This window comes from Centruroides sculpturatus, unplaced genomic scaffold (genome assembly GCF_000671375.1).
Source record: "Centruroides sculpturatus isolate CEXI.00-Female unplaced genomic scaffold, Cexi_2.0 scaffold22, whole genome shotgun sequence".
NCBI lineage: Eukaryota > Metazoa > Arthropoda > Arachnida > Scorpiones > Buthidae > Centruroides > Centruroides sculpturatus.
The window spans coordinates 655,889-678,103 of record NW_019384323.1 but is presented as its reverse complement, the minus strand read 5'-3'; the positions used below and the strand labels follow the sequence as shown (position 1 = coordinate 678,103).

Sequence of the window (22,215 nt, the reverse complement as noted above, 5' to 3'; positions counted from 1 at the left end):
TACATCCAATATTTCAATAACCATAGTAATTGTTATATAACACCTACCGCTGAAGAGAATTGCCGAGAATCAAACAAACTATTTTCAATTTGATCAATTTTCTGGAACGTTTACAATCGTTCTATAATCGAACCAATACGCAATAACAAATTCGAATTTAAAACGGTTCGAACATTTGGTTAAAAAATCGAAATATATAAAAATATTTATAACAATGTTTGAAATGTTATTAATTTAATACACTTAAGTACTTAATGAAGACTAAACGTAACAAAAAATCGCATGCGAAATAGTACAGTAGAAGCCGTTCTTCCGGTTAAGCCTTAATGCTCTCCCTCTCCCCCCGCTGGGGAATTTCGAAAAATCCCTTCTTAGTGTGCGTTTCCATGACGTACCCTAACTGTGTACCAAATTTCACTTCTTTAGATTCAGCGGTTTGCTCTGGGCGATGATGAATCAGTGAATGAGTCAGTCAGGACAAGCAGTTATATATATATAGATTATTTAATGGTTTGAATCTTGAGCTGTTTTTTCCGGGAGTCGAAACAAGAAAAATTTGGAAATTTTCCGAATATTTTATCCCGGGATTCTTGGGGCAGAAACACTAATTTAGAATATTTACTATACTGTATGTGTAATTCTTATTGTTTGAGAATGTTTAAATTAAGTGCCACGCTCGATTTAATATGACTTTCCGAGGCAAACAAATGGAGGCATTAAATCGAGATTTGCCTGTATTTTTAGAAGGGTCGAAACCGTTTTGAAACAGCTGCACTCAAATATATGTGATCTAGTGGCTTCAGTAAAACTGATTTTTGACCACCCTGCATATTTAGCTATAAATTTTTGTATTTGATCATGAACATTTTTATTCGTGATGAAATGAAACAAACGAATAAATTGTGAACAAATGTTGAATTATATACACAAAATTATCATTAATGTTTGAATTTTAATTCTAATAATTAAATTTTGTAGATTTTGTTATAAATTGAATAGCAATATTGCTGAATAATACTGTATTTGGTTTTTATATTAAGCTTTTTCCTGTGGAGCGTTGTCCTATGGGCAAAAGAGCAATTGTCTGGGACCCCATCAATAGAGAGACCCAAACAAATCTTTTATAAGAAACATTTCCCCCAAAGAACTGATGTCAGCACTGTACACGGGGTCCCCTAATTCAAATCCGTCTGTGCCCCATCAAGCTATAGCTCGCCGTTGGTTTTTTTAATTGCTAGATGAACTTCAAAAATTGTTAACAAAATAGTTGATTATGTATAATGGAGTACAGTCAAACCTTGGGTTACGAACCCCCCAGTTTACGAACAAAATTTTGAACGCCATATTTACTCCGGTTTGTCGTACGATAATTCGGTTTCCGAACAAGCTACTCGACAAAAATCGGTCACAGATACTGTTTTTAAAGGTTAAACTACACGTGTAGGTGTAGTTTGACCTCGATGTACTATACACCATTACATAAAAATCAGCTGCTTAAGATAGAAACCACCATGCGACGAATTTATTATGGTTAAAAGCCATCACAAGTTCTGGATGTTAACTAATATCGAGATGATGATAAGAAAATAAAACTTTCTTTTCCATTATAATTTATTTATCTTCAATCATCTTATATACGCAGGTAACAAAATTTTTCACACATACAGAAAAGTAACTCGGTTACTTTTCAAAAACATTTAATTTAATCATTCGTGAAAATCTCTTGCAGTGCTCGTGATGTCAACATCAACATTCTCAAACCAATAATTTACTAAAAATAATTATTTTGTCGGGAGCCTTTATTAATAAATCAGTCTTTTTATGAGAATCGAGAACGTTGCGGAGTTATTTATTTTTACAAGAACTATTACCGTAATATTTCCAGTTGTATTTTATGGTTTTTCAGCGACATTTTCATTTCTTATCGATACGGTATTTTTACAGTGACACATTATAAACCCTCGCTTACTTCCAGATGTTATATGGATGCCGAGCGAAGTGTTAATGAAGTCGAGGGTTAATAAAGTTATTCTCAGAAATTGTAAATTCATTACCAGCGTAAAGCCGATGGAGAAGACCTTCCTTGTTTCCTAACTGATAGAGACCCGATGGATTAATTAATGCTGGTCACAACAACTATAACATTTCTGGGAGCCGCACGTCCCCGATCAACATCAGGCACCCTAACTAAAACATTCGGACCAATTTCAACCTGTATGCTTATCGTGATTGCATCAGTAACGTTCGCAACGCTTAGTGGTCAAATATCTTGAAAGCCACGACGCGATTTTCGCTTTGTGGATAATTTAAAGAGACCACAACACGTTGTGGACATTTTTTTTGCTCAATGAACGTTTTCGGTCTTTGAGCCTAAATAGAATAGATATAGATGATATTATATTATATATAATACTAGCTGTTACTCGCGGCTTTGCCCACGCAGATTTTGCAAGCAAACCCCATTTATATTCAGTATTTCAACAACCATAGTAATTGTTATATACTGTAACACCAACCGCTGAGAATGATGAGAATTGCCGAGAATCAAACAAACTATTTTCAATTTGATCAATTTTCTGGAACGTTTACAATCGTTCTATAATCGAACCAATACGCAATAACAAATTCGAATTTAAAACGGTTCGAACATTTTTAAAATGGAAATAGATAAAAATATTTATAACAATATCTGAAATGTTATTAATTTAGTACACCTAAGTACTCGATGAAGACTAAATCCTCTCCCTCTCCCACCCGCGGAGGAATTTCTTAGTGTGCGTTTCCATGACGTACCCTAACTGTCTACCAAATTTCACCTCTTTAGGTTAAGCGGTCTGCTCTGGGCGATGATGAATCAGTGAGTCAGACAGTCATGACAAGCAATTTTATATATTTAGATTATATTGCATTCGTAGGCATTTTAATGCATGACATACAAATAAAAAGGTAAAAAAAGGGCTTTGTTTTCGGATCGGAAACGGATTAATCCTTTTTACATTGTTTCTTATGGGAAAATTTGTTTCGGTTGGAGAACAAATCCATTTCCGAACAACTTTTAGGAACGAATTAAGTTCGGAAACCGACGTTTGACTGCGTTTATTTTTCTTCAAAATGTTAAAAAATATTAAATAGATAATGCATAATATAATTTTTAAATAAATATTGAATTACAGAAAATTATAATGAAATAATGATTTTCTTACAAAACAACATTAACTTTTATATTAAATATGAAAAAAATGAATGAATAAACTTTCCACTCATAGATTCGACATTAAAAATTAATTTGATTTTTCGATATTTATTGATGTATCTAATTATCAAAATCATTTCAAAATAAATTTTTAAAGCAAATAATTTTAATTTTATTTGATCAAGAAATATTGCGATATGAATCTTTTATAAATTGAATAAAAGAATAGTATTTTAAAAAGAAATGAATTTCTAAGAAGGAAAATGGTTTCTTAAAAATTTCAAACGCAAATTAATTTTGATTATTTTCAGTCTTTTTATTATACCCCAATATATATATTATAATATCTATTATTTATTTGATAAATTTAAAGGAATGCGTTTTAATAAAATTTTCATTTAAATAAGAAATTCCATGAAAATGTTTATTATATATTTTATACGTCATATAAATTTAATTTTTATATTTAAGCATTTATCAAAAAGTTATATCACTACAAGAAATTTATAGAGAGAGATTTTATTTATTAATTAGAATATATTGAATACTTTAAAATAATGTTTATAAATATTTTAATTATATATAAACAAATAAAATATTCATAAACGAGGTGCTCGATTTCGTAAATTTTGCTGAATTACATGTAGGAACGATTATAATTATTAGTTATTGGGGTATTAATAATTAATATTTAATGAGTATGAAACATTTTATGTTTGTTTTGAAATAAGTATGAAGTTCTTATGAGATATAATCCAATAATAAATTGACTCTTTCTATATATACCTTGTATATTGCGGACTTTCTATTAAAATTACGAATCAATGAAAGTTGCATTTATGAAAAAATTTCTCCTTTAGGAGAATTTTCATTTAAAAACTAAAAAAAGATCCCTTTAAAATAAAAAAGAATTCGAAATTCACATAATTATCAGAATCAATACGAAAAAGAAACATTGAAAACCACTAAGGTGATCTTGACTTTTGTTGATAGGCTTCTTAAGAGAAGCTGCCATAAAAATTTCATGTATGATGGATCATTTTCTTCTGAAAACGCTTCAACATTTTATAGGTGGTGAAGACGCTTCTAAAAAAGGTTAAGGTTTGTGTTTTTACGTGTTTCAATGTTGATTCTGGTAATTATAGGGATGTGCAATATGATTCTTTTAAAATTCTCCTTTTTAATTTGTAAACGTGATTTAACGTAGACGTCGTTTTAAATCTTAAGATTTGTTAGAGAAAGAATTCAGATACTAACAAAAAAATGTCCTTTTGTTAAGCAAAATTTTTCGTAATAATTTTAGTAGTAAAATTATTCCCGAAATTAATCGATATTATCGTCGTTATCAATTTCAAAGAAGCGCGTAAAACTAATTCTTTTTGAAACATGTAATCACACAAAGATATAAAACACTTCCATTGATTTAAAATCAATAAATGTTGTATTCTTCCACTCGAACGCTATTTGTAAAGTACGTTTCATGGCTGAAGAATTACTAAAATACACTAAAGTATATTTTATACTAAAAGTACAAAACAATAATTTTAAGGAGACTGCAGCGTATTGAAGGGTTCTTATTCTCGATTATTTTGGAGAATGAAAGTATCTAGGACAAATCAAATCTGAAAATTTTCTTAATTGTTGTCCTTTATTAACGTAGTAGAAAGAAATGTGTCGTTGAAATGAAAATATATTTAGAACTGCGGGGAAAGAATGGCACAATTTGCAACGTAGCGTGAATATTGCCACGGAACATCTTTTATCGATTTGGTTACGGAGAACGATAACGGTCGTGTAGCAGACTGGTTTACAAATTAGTGCAGATATTATAAACTAGAATTGTAGATATTATAGGTTGACTGTTAAGAGATAGATTGATATAGCAATGAATATAATTTCTAGAATTGTTTACGCATTTGTATAGAACTATAATTAAACATTTTGAAGTAAACTTTCTGTTCAGAACTTATATATAAGAAAGAGGAATAGAATATCTCAATTTAAAGTCGAAAATTTTTAAAATTTCATTCGTTGAAAAACTTAATGGACGAGTTACTTTAGAAGCTTCATTCTTCGGAGAAATGCAGATAATTACTGCATTTTCTTACCGAAATTTTCTATTTTATAAATTTTAAAAAATCTGGAGGAAAATTTAGTATTTAAATTGATATTTTGGTCAAGAGCATTATAGACAAATCATTAAACATATTTCTGTATTTTTTTATGATTTTACGAAACGTTTATTTAAAAGTTACGTACAAAAAATAGATTTCTTTAGCTAAAAAGCTAAAAAGAAAAGCTGAAAGAAGATACAGTACATTGCAAATTTTTACTAAACCAAAGGATTTAAGATTTGATCACAGAATGATTAAACAAATGTTTCTCTCTCACATTCTCCTAATTGGCAATGTTCCCGTAATGATCATTATTCAAAAACTAATGCCTTTCTGTCATCCTTTCGTAAAAACAAAAATCAAACCCTTTTATCTTCTGCTTGGAAGAAAAACGATTCGTATTTATCACACTACCTGCGTTATATAAATCGAACAAACTTAATTTATCTATAGCTTTTGGTTTTTGATGTATTTGAGATGAAAGAAATTATTCATAAGTTTGTAAATGAACTTCTATCAAGCGCCTGTTGGGAAATCTGAGGTTTTATAATTTTACTCCATCCTTATAGAATTCTACCCAAAGTACTAAAATTTTGTTAAAATTAAAAACGAAATTAGATCGAGATAGATTTTTTAAAATATTTAATATACCGGCAATGAAAATGTTTTTATTGCTATTTTCGATATGGTACAAATAGAAGATTAAAAGATTAATGTTATTTAATTTCGTATTGCGTAAAAGTCTTTTTGTATTATTGATATTTAAAAATATTTTTAAAGAAATTTGAAAAGTTTTTTCAAGTTCGTTTCTTAAGAATAATCTACTATTGCCTCTTTATTTTCACAGTTTTACAATAAAAGTAAAATTTTACAGAACATTGAATGAAGCCTACTCGTATAATTTATATTAAAAAGCACATAAAAATCTCCTAAAATCACAATTTCTTAAATTAAAACATCTTTAATCATTATATATCTCCAATATAATCGAGAATAAAAACACTTCAATACTTTACAGTGTCCTTAGAATTATTCTTTTCTGTACTTTTAACATAAAATATACTTTTTAGTGTATTTTAGTAATTCTTCGACCATGAAAAGTACCTTTACAACTAGCGTTCGAGTGGAAGGATACAACTTTTATTGATTTATCAAAGATTAACAAGTATATTGTAAGGAGCTAAAGACAATAATTATTATCATCTTTAATATATAGAATAATATATATAAAATAATAAATATATTGTAAGGCCGTTTGTAAGGAGCTAAAGACAATAATTATCGGAAACTAGCGGATGAATCCGGCGTTGCTCGGACAGAAAATAACAACAGCTAAGATTAAGATTATTTCGTACTTCTAATCCTTCTTTTATATTATATTACAATGTTTGATTTATATTTACAAAGGTTATCTTACGTAGAGTGGGCACTCGGTGTGATAAACTCTTAACACATTTAATTTTTTTTTAAATTATGTACGGTAGAGAAAGAAAATTTTGAAAATATATTAGATTGGTCACTCGGTGTGATAAACGCTTGCGTAAGATAACCTTTGTAGTTATATAAATCAAATACTATGACGTAACAAATATTAAAACGAAAACCATATAAAGAGTTTAGTTATTTCAGCCTACTATTTCCACGTATAGCGATACTTGGATGGTAGAAAATGGCACAAATGCAATGGGCAGGTAGACAGGAAATCAAATTTTTTCAGATAATTTTTTCTAATGTTAACTCGCACTGTCGTCCGTCTGCTATTTGTCCTTCCTTAATATCGAGAACGAAGTTAGATGAAAGTCCAGATCAAACATGGAAATCGTAAGAGAAACAAGCCCAGATTAACTATATAAAAACATTTAAGTTGTCTGATTGTGCCGCAAATAACGTGACTTGTGGCAGTCACGTTATTTGTCCATTTCGATTCAAAAATTTCCCTCTGAATGGAATTAGAAGCATAACCGGCACGACTCTATTGCTAACAGGAAAAGTACTATATACAGGGACAACATACTACGCAGGCAAGTGCTATGCGCTACCTATTCCAGTAATTCAGTGAATATATATATTTTTTGTAAGAATTATATTTAGTTAATTTTTTTTCCAACAGATGGCGCGACGTGTAAAGCGAGCAATCAAATGTAGACAAATTAATCGATATATACAAATCCAATCGACAATTTGGAATTAGACGTACGACATGATCGAAGTTATGGGTATTTGAACGTAACTGCCGAATTTCGTAGCAATTGGTCAAACGGCCTAGGAGTATATAGCGAACTAACAAGCAAACATCCTCATTTATATATATATATATATATATATATATTGTAGCAATAATAATAATAATAATCTAAAGTTCGTTGAAAATGCTAATATGTTTTAATTAAATGCTCACTGCAGTATAGTATAATAAGTAATTTTTTTAAAAAAAGACCAAAGTAGTTTACTATTGGATAATTTTTTATAAACTATTTTGTAAAGCGGATAAAAATTTAAGAAAGATATAGCGTTTTTGTCTTACTGGATTTGTTAATATTAATGAGAGAACAAATCTGAAAATGTTAGTTTAGAGACGAAATTTACCTGCAAATTAATAAAATAATACAGTAATCATATAATTTTATTTTTATTAAGACATCTAAGCAGTTTATTAATGATGTCTTATTTCTTTAATAAAAAAGAAAATATAAAATTATAACGGCGGTCTAAAATATTGGCTATTAATTAAAAACTTAAGTACCGAGTGCACTATATTTTGAATTGACATTAAAATTAAAAACTTGAAAATGTTTCACAGAATTACTTTTAAAAATGTCTTAAAATAGCACAAAAGACCTTGACCAGCATTTCTCACTTACAGAAACTTGACAAACTTCTTAACACTTTTTATTGTCAGTTTTCTTACTTTTATAGAAAGTGTTTGTAACTAACTTGTAAGGCAAGTTTCTGTAAGTGAGAAGTGGTCGTAAAAGTCCTTTTGTATTATTTTCAGATATTTTTAAAGACATTTAAAAATTTTTTTCGAGTTCGTTTTTCAGAGAATAATATGCTATTGCCTCTTTATTTTCACAATTTTACAGAACATTGAACGAAGCCTACTGGTATAATTTATATTACAAAGCCCATAAAAATCTCCTAATTTCTTAAATTAATACACCTTTAATCATTATATACTTAATAATTTATCACGAAGACGGTCTTTAATAAATATTTATATCGTAATTAAGAAAATCTTTTAATATGGATTGACTCTTAAGCTGTTTTCCACAGCATATATTTATATTATTATAATTAATGTTAATTAATTAAAACATACCAATATTATAAATTAGAAATGCTAATTAGAATTGAAACATCAAAAGAATTTTTATTAATTAATATTAAAGAATATATTTTATTCTTAATTACGAAAGTTTAAATACGGCAAGTAATTTATTCCAAAATATAAAATTATAATATAATACTAATGTACTTTTATGTTTAAACTTTACTTTTCGTTTCGTATGCACCAATAGGATCTTCTCCATTCTTGTTATAGATTCAACAAGGCTACAGTAGAATGATCGGGTAACGAATATCATAATCGGATTTATGCGGTTTAAATCATTCTTGATAATTTCTGATCATTGGCTCCGGACTAGAATCCGAGCTACAGGTAGGCCCGAATCCATCAAAGATCGTGAATAATAGCTTTCTTTTGCCTGGCAGACATTAGTAAGGCTTTTTTGTAATGCCTACTGTGAAGTCGACCAGGCTGGTAGTGGAGTGGACTAATGATTAGGAACGGCTTTAACGTATTCGGGTCAAATCACTCGGGAAAATTCCTGAAGATCCAATCTGGACTCGAGTTCGAGTCTAGAGTAGCAAACTGATGTCTTAATCGCTTCACTGCCTTATCTTGCCTGGCCGAACTCATGATGGGAATGAAAAAAGGTTCGATACTCGCAGTAGTTTGGAGTTGATTTAAAGTCACATTTTAAAATACCGTAATACTCCGCTAAAATTACTGGATCTTACAGTATTTAAACCACGGAATACTTTATTTGTTAACAAAGGTATATGCATTTCCGAGAAGTGCGTGTAACCTGCTTGAAAAATACTTTAGTAAAACATTATCAAATTTATTTTGAAAATAGTAATAAATTTAGTTTTAATTGCAGATTTAAAGTAATGGAAATGGAAGGATTGCATCTAAAGTTCTGCATTTTAGTGCTCGCATTGGTATTATGTCCTTTTTCAAGTAAGTTGCTTTTAAAATATTTTAATATGTTACCCTTGTGATCAAAAAGTATCGGGAACGGTTCAATAAAACTCAAGATTTGAATTTATTCATCAAAATTTATTTCGTCCTCTTGAAAGTAATCCCCTTCCAATGCAATACACTTATGCAACATTTTTTTCAATCATCAAAACACGCTTTCGAGCCGTTTTCGCCAAACCTCTTCGGTACCGGCAGCGAATTTGGTTTCACGATATCAATAGACTCAAAACGGTGCCGAGCGGAAATTTTAGTCGGGGAAACGGAAAAGAGTCAAACGGTGCCATACTTGGTGCCATACCTCTTCGACTTTTCGGCCAAAAATTCATCAACGACAGGAGCATTGCGAGCGTGTGCATTATTGCCATGCAAAATCCACGAGTTTTCTGTCCCCAAATCGGAAGGGGGTTATACGAATTGCTTCGTACAAAGAAGGCAAAATGCTGGAGTAATTTTCTTTGTCCACAGTTTGGCCAGTCGGAAGAAATTCTCGATACACAACACGGCAATCGAGGAAAACAGTCGACACGACCTCCATTTTCGACCTACTGACGGAGTCTTTTCGGATTCACTTCACCTTGCCATCGCCATTCACTCGACTGTCGAGCCGTTTTAGTGTCAAAAGCGTTGATCCACTTTTCGTCACCCTAGTGATGCGTTTTAAGGAATCATTTGGAGAAAGTTTTTTTTCCGGCCACTCGAACTGTCGTCGTTTTCGGCGCGCCGCCGGCCCAAACGATCTGAAATTGCTCGACGAGATCCAAATGATACCGGGACGTGTTCGAGAATGTCCCAAATTGTTGAACGACGATCGCTTGGCAGCAAATCTCTGTGACTCCAGCTACGCGTTGTTCTATCGGAACGTGGTTCCTCTTCGACCCGTTTTCCGCCCTCCAATATCTCGCACCGCTCGAAAACTCGTATTTGATAAACCTTCGTCACCAAAGGTTTTTTGCAACATTTCCTACGTTGTTTTTTAGCAGTAATGCCGTTGCCAAAACAAAATTTCGGGCACGTTCTATTGCCGATTACCCTAGACGTTTTGAAAAATCGCAGGCGAAAAAATTTTTAACTCGCAAAACCAGCGTTTATTTGTCAACGAAAACGACGACGTTTAAATGAACCATTCCCAATAATGTCGATTACAGTACTATAGCTTTTTGTAAATATAAGGTATTATAGCATAATATTAAAGTAAATACAGTAGTACAATTAATTAATTACTTCGAAAGAATTAGGAACATTAAACTAAATGTTAAAAAAAGTGATTACAGCGTTATTTCGGTATAAATGCCAAACATTTTTGAAATACAAATTTTTTTCCTAACGAAACAATGGATTAAAATAGAAATCAATTATATCTGTCCCCAGTTTAATTAAAAATATTTGCTTATCTAAATTTTCAAATATTCAAAGCGACTATGTTTAATCTTAAGACAACATATCCTCAATTATTTGAAATGCTTGACGTATTCGGATAGCATCTTTTAATTAATACAAATGCATTGTTTTCACGCTTCCTTTAAATCGTTATCTCTCGGAATTTGATTATTTTACAAGTTTGTTTCCCAAATTACACGAAATATATCGATCGTATTATTTAAATATATTCTAAAGCTGATGTGTATCCGGTAATACTAATCAAATTTTGCGTTTAATCTTCTATTTTTATAAACGGACCATGTTCGAAATAGAACGATCTAATTACTTATTGCGGTATGTGTTAAATAAAATGAAAAAGCAATTCGGGACTTGCAAAAATCGTAATGAAGAAGTAATGTTTATAAAGATTAGAAATATAAAACCGCTTCTCTCGTATTTCCTAATTATCTATTGTTATTAAGTTCGCTCTTCTTTTTCCCCAACTCTTACCGCTTTTCTCTCAGAATTGCTTTTATGAAATTATCTTCCAAAATTTTCTGATTTCTATCATTTTCCTTTACATAATTATGCATTCAATTTTACTTTCATTTTTATTAATGTTTTTAACTGCGCCTCACGTTTACTCGCTTTTTATAATTAATTGCGCTACTGCGGTAGCAGCTCTCTGTATTATTATACGGTATTCTTGTTCATACTTGTTAAATAAATTAAACTTATATATAAAATTATATGTGTATGTAAATAGTTGTATAAATAAGTAATAATTAAAGTAATAAATAAATAATTAGTTCTATTATTTTTCTTATAAAAATATCGTATTATAAACAAGTCCTATAATATGTTTACTTTATTTAATTAATTTATATATTTGGAAACATATCAATTTATTAGATGAATTGCGGGTTCTAATAATAAAAATTACATTCTTATAGTGGATTTGAATAGAAAAGCGCACTTAAGAGGCAATTCGTAAAATAATATATTAGTGAAATTTAATTAGCAACTGTAAAGAATTTTTACTGCACTGATACAGTTGGCTCAAGATAGAAATCAATGGATAGATTATCTTAAACAAAAATCGTTAACCCGATGTTTTATTTCTTTACCTTCTGTAGATCCTTTTTCTTATTCTGTATTTGCATACATATTGGTGGAAGAAAATCAGTGATGATGCTGACTGTTGCATTATACGATACAATACATTAATTCCAAAACTTAGGGAAAAACTTCGATTTATTACCATCGTTTGTTCGCCTATGAAACAGGTACTAAATCGAGCATAGAGGTACTGAATTACTGTACCTCAAACAATAAGTATTATCACCGAGTCAACGCACAATAAGCATTATAGTAATCGGGCCAACGCAGGTTTGAGTTCTAGTTTAAAAGTCGTGTGATTTGGTGATTAACAATGTTTTCGGTGTAAAATCGTGCATATAGTAATTCACAAATACTAGAGAATTCTCTAATATTTATGAGTTCGCTAGTATTCATTATAAGTGAGTAATAATAAATGTTTGTTATTTATTCAATTATTAATTATATTTATTAAGATAATCTTGTTCTGCTAATTTCTTATAATTAATGACGATAATTGTTGCAATTAGTTTTATTTTGTAATCAACTGTTCGTGTTTCTATTTTAAAATCCGCACGGAACCCTTAATTTTCATAACGTCAATTACGAAAACTTAATTTATAGCTAAGACCATTATAAACGAAACAAGTTTCAAGACCTTGAAAGCCTCTCAATTCATTTTAAGTAGGCCGATAAGATTGTTTCTACGCAATAAATCATACACCATATACCTATGACGTAACATAACATTAATTTTCAATGTTCTAACCGATACAGCGATACAGTTGCCCAGAATACAATTACTTCTGCTTTAAAAGCTAATGACATTTCTGTAAAGGATGTGTCTAGCAGAATTCTAAAAAACTGGAAGCTTTTCGGGCTTCTAGTATTTATGAAACATTTTTAAGACTTTGGAAATTTAATTTAGGAATATTGTACAAAGGAACTGGATATTAAATTTTATACTTTAAATTATATTACTCTTAAGAAATATCCCAGTAAAAATAAAGTGAGAATCGATAAAAGATCGAAAAGAAGAATTTAATCAATAAAAAATGTAATTATTATTATCATATTTTTATATTTTAGGAAGGAGCAACTGGAGGTTAATTAAATACCGCGTATTTAAAGAGAAAAATCATTAATTTAACGAATTTTATGTAAAAAAAGTGAGAGAATAAGTGGCAGTTTATTTTTAAGTGTAATTTAATTAGTTACTATCATATTTGAAAAAAACTAATTATTTAATTCCTTAAAAGTTTCTTTATACCTTCGATATATAATTGGTATAGTTTATAATTTTAGCATTCAATTTTTGTAGGTTATGCAAACGTATGGACATTTTGCCCGAAAGAGCAAGATAAATGTCATACTCGTTGCCAAGAATATGGTTTCTGGGCTGGAAGATGTGGATCTTTGGATAAACTTGCCGAGTTGAATAAATTATGTTTATGTTTGAAGGAACCCAATTGAGCCGAATAGTTACGAGTAAATTTAACTGTTAGTTTCGCATCTTGTAAACGTTTTATATTAAATTCTGATAATTTATTATTGCATTTTTTAAATATAATTCTTAAAAGTTATTGTATTATTTGTTTAGCAATCGATTAAAACGCTTTACGTNTTAATTAAAAACGAAAGCGCTTCTAAACTAATTAATTTTTAATATATATACATATATTTAAATCTGCAAAATCGCCATTTGGTGCACATAACTTCGCGTACATATTTGAATATTGTGCTGTACAGGTTACAGTTATTTTAAATTTATTGGTGAAAGATTTTTAGCAATATATTAACAGAACGTTTTTTTAAAATATTCCAATAATTGGCAACTAAAAGTGTCTTGGATTATATTAAATTATTAAATTATATATTTAATATAGTGTTTGGCGACGACAAATGAGTAGAAATTGTATCTGAAAGTGGCTATCTTCTCTCGTCAGTCTGTCGAATAAGGAAAGTTAGTTTTAAAATATTCCAGAATTTTATCAGAATTGAATACAAATGAGAATTTCCGTAAATAAATAAATTTGTAATGCGTTAATTATTTATTTTTATTATTCGTAAGTTTCTTTTACGTCGTACTCAATTAATTTAAAAGTAGCGAAGAGTAGAGTGATAATGCAACTTCTAAAAGCGCGTTTTGAATTATTTATTATCTAAAATAGATTATAATGACGCGTATAAATCAATAAAATTTTGATGCGATTTAAAGAATTTTATAAAAATTTCCAGATTTGAAGGAACCACAATTCGAAAACAAAGTTAAAACGAGAAGTGAATTTTTTATTAAAAAAAAAAAGTAATTTTTCATATAATATAATATACTGTATGAAAAATTACTTTATCCAATATACGGTATAATAATATAAAGTATCGAACTTTATATTATTATACTGTATATTGGAATTAATTAGATTCGAGTTGACGATTGGTATTAGTTTAGAAAAATAAAAAATAAGACAGAACGAAAATAAAGATCAACAAAGTGTGAAACTCATTTCATTAAAAGAAAATGCAGAGAGAGAGAGAGAAAACTTCCTTTAATCGATTTAACTAACATTGAAATTGTTAGAGCAAATACAATGCGGATTTTTTTCTATTGTCTTTTATGCGTAATTGCAGTTTTTACTAATTCTCTTAATAGATACAAAGAAAAAATATTTAGAATAATGTTTCATTTCTGTAATAACGTCTGATACGAAACAGAATTACAATTGTTTTTTTTAATAATAATTCGACCCGAACATTTGAGTTTTAAAATCAAACAAATAGCATTTTTTATAAGAGAAAAACTATGGCTGGGCCGAATACAAAAATGGTCCGAATGAATAGCGATAATAAAATATGTACCGAAAGCAATCGATATGTTTAAAAAACATTTTTCATCGTGAATAAGTTGAACGCTGTTTGGTGTTACGGTGATTTGCAACAGGACAAAGACCTTTTGAAAAATTGCCAAATCATATCAACGTATCGAATTTTAAGCAGATTTCTCGGTGTCGCCTTCCGACGTCTTTCAAACCCAATGGCGGTCTTATAACTTTGCAATTGATAAACACGCGGAATGCGTGTCGTCCATCGACGCGCACTATTAATCAATTAACACTATTAACGAGAAGAATAAAACCAACGTTATAATTCATAAAAGAAATCTTTCTTTTCTATAGATCTTATGGTTACTTTAATTACATTAATTTCTTCCGCATACCATCCTTCGAGGCTCTCGGCCGCGGAGTTTTCTATCGCCAGTTCCCTATTCCTAATTTTCTAGGTTTTTTTTAAATTATCCATCCGTCTTTTTCGGGAACTTCTTAGTCTCTTGTCATTTCTTTTATGCAAATATCCTTTGTTTTTTCCACGAGATTCATCTATCCCAGCCTGTTGACTTTAAACTATATTAATTTACGATTAACGTCTTTATTTTTTAAAATCAAATAATTAAAAATACATAATATACTTCTGTAACGCCGCTTTATTTTTTAATATACTGAGAGAAAAGGATATGTGGCCCAGGTTCCTCTTGACTTATCTTTTTCGGAGTCCCAGAAATAATAATTGCTATAATATAAATTACTCGCTGTACCCGCGGTTTCGCTGGCGTGGAATTCTGTTTGTGACTATAACAGTATCAGTTAAATGATATCTTTTAATTTATATGAACGTTTAACGGAATAATAAACAGCCTACGTCCACCCCGAAGGTCCATTCTAAATATTGGTGTGAGAATTTTTTGAAATCGGATTAGTTTCGGAGATTACCTCCTACATCCAAACTTACAAACTTTACCTCTTTATAATATTAGTATAGATCAACGGTGGGCAACCCCCGGCCCGCGGGCCAGCTACGGCCCGCGAAAAGTTTCTATCCGGCCCGCGAGATGTTTAGAAGAAATTATAAATAAATATTTTTCGATGTAATTCGTCTAGTTTAAATTGAATATTATTTTCTGAAGTGTTGCGGCAGCAATGACAGGAAAAAATAAGGGAGTCATTTCCTTATTCAAACAAAAAATGGGAGAACAGAATTTTTCTAAATTATTTATATCTCATCGCATCATCCATCAAGAAAATCTATGTGCAAAAGCTATGCAATTAGAAAATGTAATGTCTGTCGTATCCAACTACATAGTGCTGTTTTTATTGTGTTTAAAGTCACTTAGATTTTACAAATAGGTGAGCCGTTCACAGCCCGGCACACGCATTTGTAAAATCTAAGTGACTCATACAACACGGAATTCATATAAAACGGAATAATTAACGGTGTTATAGGGGAGGTCGACTGTAGTAATTAATTTCTTTTTATTTATTTATTTATTTCATATTTGCAGGCTAAAAATTTACATGTCACAAGGTGTCAATTAACTACTATGGCCCGCGGAAAAAACGTAAAATTTATTCTGGCCCATGTTATAAAAAAGGTTGCCCACCCTTGGTATAGATATTGCTATAGTTATGGCAGATACTATAGGAATGTAATATGCGTTGTTACAATAAATTAATTATTACTAATACGATAGTTACTATTCTCCTGCGAATTATTTTTTATTTTTAAAGAATATATACGGGATAAACTTTTTATTAATTTAATAAAAATCACGTAATTGATTGTATTGCGAGTGATTAGTAAAATTTATATACATAGTTGGTGCGCAAAATAAAAGTTTTTAAAAATCTTTTTTATGTATATCCTTTTCAATCAATTTTCTATATGCTATTTTATACTTGCACGGTAAAGAAAAAACTATAAAAACGAGTCTTGAAAACAATTTTTTAAATAAAGAAATTTGTCAGTTTAATAATGATATATGTAAAAATTCTTTGAGTACGCAAATTGTTTTATTCGGTTTTGGAAAAAAAAGTTCATTTGAAAATTTCAAACACAATTTTAGAAAAAAAACCGTTAAGGAGTATTTCAATAAATTTATTATTATTTTACTTTGAAGAAACTGCGTAAAAATATTAACGCATTGTAATTAAAATAAACTATAAATCTATTTTTATTTTAAAGTATTGTAGAAAGTAATATAAAAGAGTTTTGTTTTACAATTTTTTTACACGCACAATTTGATATACTTTAATCTGTAAATAAATCAGTGGATTAACTTATTTTTTTTAAAATTTATTGGATTATCTTCCAAATTTATGAACATTGGATGAAACAATGGGAAATTCTTTTTAAAAAGAAAAGTGATTAATTTTTTCTTTCGTGAAATCCGAGAAAATGATCAATAAATCTAGTATTTTGAGACACACTCGAGACGGGCGAAAATTTATCGTACAAAATTCGAGTAAAATAATTCTAATTTGCAATTGAAATGCTTCACTTTTCAATTTTTTCTTTATAAGTGGAAAAAAGTTCTAACGGAACTTAGTTCGATCATAAATATTCCGGAAGATTTGATATTATTTTTTAATTAAAGCTATAAAAAACCGATTGGAATATTTATATATAAGATATCTTTAATTTATTTATTTGTTATTTAATGTTTAGATTATATCCAACTTTATTAATTAAATTTATTAATAATTTCATTGGTAATTTTAAGAAGGTTTATAAAAATGAGATTAAACTTTAGTATATAGGCCTATATTCGTTGCTCGAAGGTTCTATTACTGAGATTTGTACGTCACTACGCAAACAAAGTTTAACGAGAAAATTCAGGTATGAAAATATTTAATTAAAAATTTATTTCGAAAGATTTCAAAGTATAAATTCACAGTTTACGACAGTTTTTTCATTCACATTTGTGCGTACACCAAAACCTAAATATAAATTATGAAAAGAACGTCCTCTTTCATTTATCTATATTGGATTTCTACATACTATTTCTAGGACATTTCTTTTGCATTACCGTTGTACTGTCTACTTCTAAAATCTGTTTAATATTTCACAGATAATCGATACCTAATACTAAAAGATTCGGAGTAGGCGTACAAGCCGAAGAAACTAAAAGTTTTATGACTCTATCGATATTTTAGGTTATAGGTAAGTCTACAGTTTAAATTTTAAAATAAAAATTTTAATATACAGTATAAAAATAATATTTTTGAAATGCACGCTTTGCGAACATTTGAAATATTTTACTGTATACTGCAAAACATATATTTGGCATTCGACTCGAAGCTTTACAAATTGAAATGAAAAGGAGAGAACGAGGAAAATATATATATATATATATATAGATGAAATAGAAATGTTGTGATTAAAAAAACTTTTTGGTAAATAAAGAAATCCTTAGACGAAGAAGATAGTTCATTACACAAGAAAACGGAAGATAAGGCTGTTAAATAACAAATTACGAAAGAAGAAGGTTGATGCGGATCAAAGACAAGTTGGATAAATGTCGAAGCGGTTTGGAAAGAAACATAAAAGCATATAGAGTGACGGTAAAAAGAAAACTGGACAAGATAAGAAGGAATAAGAAGACTCGTGTTAAATCTGTTTTGACGTAAAGAAACAGAAAATGTTCGATATATTGAACGTATTCCGAGTAAATATTTCCTTTAAATAAACAAATTTTTAAATTATCGTCGTTTCGATAAAGAAGATGGGAGTTTAATGTTATATATAACGTATATTCGTAATACACTGGAATCGGCAGCGGATTCCGAAGTACCTAAAGGATGACGTACAGTACCTAACTTAAAAATTTAAAATATTTCAATTGATATATATCTTTTATTAACACATACACGACGATCGTATCGCGGATGGTCCGACAAATCATACTACGAAGAACGTGGTTTTTCACTTATGGCGACGAGTACGAATTTCACGAACACACGAATTTTAATAAATTTTTTGTGCCAATGGCGAGGGCTTAAGTCCGGTAGCCCCTTAGAATCAACCGGATAGGAATTATTTGAGTTGACATTAAACTGAATGATATGGCGATAACGTATATTCATTCCATTTTTCGAATAAAAATGATTACGAAGCAAATTTTAAATACTGTAGCCAAAATTTTTTTGAATTTTTTACGGTAGTTTTATTGAATTTTATATAAGAAAGATGTTAAATTTAAAAAAAAATTAGCTTCGGCAGCTATTTGAAAATAATTTCAAATTATATTAATTTATTCTTGGTTTAATTATTTGCGGCAGTAATTTCTGCTTAGGAGTTCCGTGCACGTCGATAGAGAAGTTGAATTATTTACGTCTGAACGGTAATAAAGCGTGGCTTTTTATTATCTAAATTTAGAAATGATATTGCAATATCTTTGAAATAACTTTGCGGTTTGCTCGACCGTGAGAAACTTTATTCCTCGGCCAATAATTCGTTTGATATAATCGATGGTAAATATTTCAGTTTTCTAAATCGAATCGCAGTTGCTTAAGATGTACTAAAGAAGATATATTAAAAATTTGCCGCTGTTTTGGATGGATTTTCTATTCGTTTTATTAACTTTTAGTGTGGGTGGATTTATGATTAATCTCCCGTTGTGGAAAGGAAATGAATTTCTTTTACAGACCATTTTCCTTCAAAATACTAAAACTGTAAAAAGTAGTAAGTAAAATTGTTAATATAAATGAATCGATCACTAACATATATCAAAAAATAATAAAATATAGCCTATAAAGTGGGGAGTAATAAAATAAATATATAAAGTGGGTATTCTTCGAGGGAGCTACTCCGTCCATCTGAGTCGAGAAATCTCTAGGAGTCATTTGCAGATCGATGCGCTATATTTATATATAATTATAATCGATATATCTTTAAATTTCATTTCGGTAAAATTCACATTGATGCGTGTTTAATAAAAAAATGTATTTTTAATTCATAATTGATTTTTTATTTGTCCTATTTATATTCTTACTTTGTATTAAGTATAGAATGAGGTTGATTTTTATTCTTTCGTAATATAATCTGTAATATTGTTTCGGAAAACGAGAAGGAAAACCAGGTTGAAAACCTTTCTTTTACAGGAATTGCGGCGGTTAAGTAGAGTACTCAGAGCGTGATATTTATGAAAGAATTTAATTTTCAATTTTGGTTTTTATATCTTAAAACTTTAAAAAATTTCGAGTGAAAATTTCAGATCGTTAGAATATTGTAACGCGTTAAAATTTATCTCAGTAAGTTACATTCCATTAAGAATATTGAGATTCTCGTTAAGAAGCGAGTCACACACAAACGCGTGTGTAGAAGAGGAGTGTCCTTTAAATAGGCACAACTTTTTAAATTAAATTTTAAAACTTGTAAAATTCTAATTTAATTCCTTTGACACGCTCATCCGTTTCTGTCTGCGCGCGTATTATTTCTCAAACGCATTCATTTAAGGAAATAAGTCGATTTAACGTTTTTCTGAGTATCAGCTTCCAGCTTGAATTTTAAGAATCCTCTAATTTTATCGGCATCGAAATATAATTTTTTACCCGGAAAAATTTCTTTAAATACATCCGGAAAGAAGAATAGAAAGTATTGTTTTGGCGTAAGGAATCGCCAATTTAAATGATACCAACAATTATTTTCTTATTTATTATTAATTATAATGAAACCGAATGAAATTAATTCGACGACAATAAAACTAGCGAGTTTTAGTACGTGTGACGAGGATGATTTATATATTCTAAATAATACAAGAAAATGATAGTAAGGGTAACCCGTATAATTTTTCCACCGTACAATAATAAATCATAAATCATGGAGATTGCTAAAGAAAACCGTGCAAAGATGCCGGAGACATTTCGATTTTGGCTTTTTCTTCTTGGAAAAATTTTTAAAAATTTGAAAGGGCAATTTTACCGACTTTATCTGTCTAGTTGCCGATTTAATATATCAAACTGCATTACATTTAAATTAGAGCTTTGTAAATATAGTTTAGTCTTATCCGTTTATCAACATTATACGTAACTGGAGTATAGGAATATAAATTATCCGCTCAGCTTCTTATCTTTTCGAGTGCCAATCTCTTGTATGATTCTGTTCGTAATTGTTTACATTTTAAAAGGTTTCTTTCGGCTGTAGTTAATTTCAACTTTTTTTATATTAGGTAATAAGAATATAGGATGGCTGGGCTATTGTTAACTTATATTATAGCTTATAATTTAAAACTAAATACACTTTAAAGATTAAAAAATCATTAAGACGTAAGCATTTAATTGTTCGGATCATCGATTAAGTCAGCTCGTTCGCGACATAATTGATTAAACTACAAAATATAAATATTAAGTACCGACCTTATTAATTTCCAACGTGTTGAAGAAGAGTAAGCTACATTCCACGACTGTTCGTACCAACAGAGTGAGCTAGTAACCCCGCACTCCAGTGTTTCGATTCTTCTCCTCGCATCCGATTGGATGAGAGGCTTCAGGTGGATGATTTACGTCATACACTAATGATGTAGCAAAGAGCTGGATAATTAGAGAATCCCGAGTCGAACTTAATGATACATTTTAAAAAACTAGTCGGTTTGTATCTATTGGCAACAAATGCTACGGCACGAAAATCGATAACTACAAACTGTAAGCTATAAGCGTGGCTTTATTTACACATCGATATCGATTTTATTTTTCTCCTTTGCCAGTTTAAATAATCGTATAGATAAAAATGTCGAGTGTAATTTTTCAAACGTAGGAAACACATCGATAGGAAATAGTTTCTTAAATTTAAAACGACAATTATCTATTTTATTAGAGTTGAATCGTGAGTAAAAGGTCGTTGACTGCTCGAGGACATTTTTTTAAGTAGTTTTCATCCCACACTCGACCCTCCAGCTACTGTCATTTTATAAATGCAAATTCATTACTGGTAATTTTTAAATTTTAAGTATAATCAAGTTTGAAAGTCATTCTGCGGATGTAGAGGAACGAGTTTACGTATTGACGTTCTCCTACACGCTTTCTAGAAACTGTGTAGGCCATAAAAAGCAATTTGCTAAATATAAAAAAAAGAGAAAAAGATTAAATTTCAAAATGTAGAGAAAAGTTATAAGAAGAAAAAAATTTAGATAAGGAAGACAATAGCGTGGAAGGTGCCGCAGAAAGTAAAAGTAAATTGTGCGATACAGTTTCTTGTTATTCGATATATGAGCACGGTGAAGCTTATTTTTCAATATTCATTTTTAATTAAAAACGAAAGCGCTTCTAAACTAATTAATTTTTAATATATATACATATATTTAAATCTGCAAAATCGCCATTTGGTGCACATAACTTCGCGTACATATTTGAATATTGTGC

At 29.7% G+C, this 22,215-nt stretch overlaps 1 protein-coding gene and 1 long non-coding RNA gene across 2 annotated transcripts in view; one reads left to right on the top strand and one right to left on the bottom strand.

Moving 5' to 3' along the window:
• Positions 1-21,295, bottom strand: part of LOC111626231 (neuroglobin-like) — an 81,231-nt gene extending 59,936 nt beyond the window's left edge. The window contains exon 1 of the mRNA XM_023369543.1: positions 21,214-21,295. The gene's annotated coding sequence lies outside the window, so the exon portion shown is untranslated. The remainder of the gene's footprint in view (positions 1-21,213) is intronic.
• LOC111626241 lies at positions 8,906-13,651 on the top strand. Its single transcript, XR_002756854.1, has 3 exons — positions 8,906-8,965; positions 9,471-9,550; positions 13,350-13,651. It is a non-coding gene; the product is annotated as an uncharacterized LOC111626241 (long non-coding RNA).
• Positions 21,296-22,215: the final 920 nt, after the last annotated feature.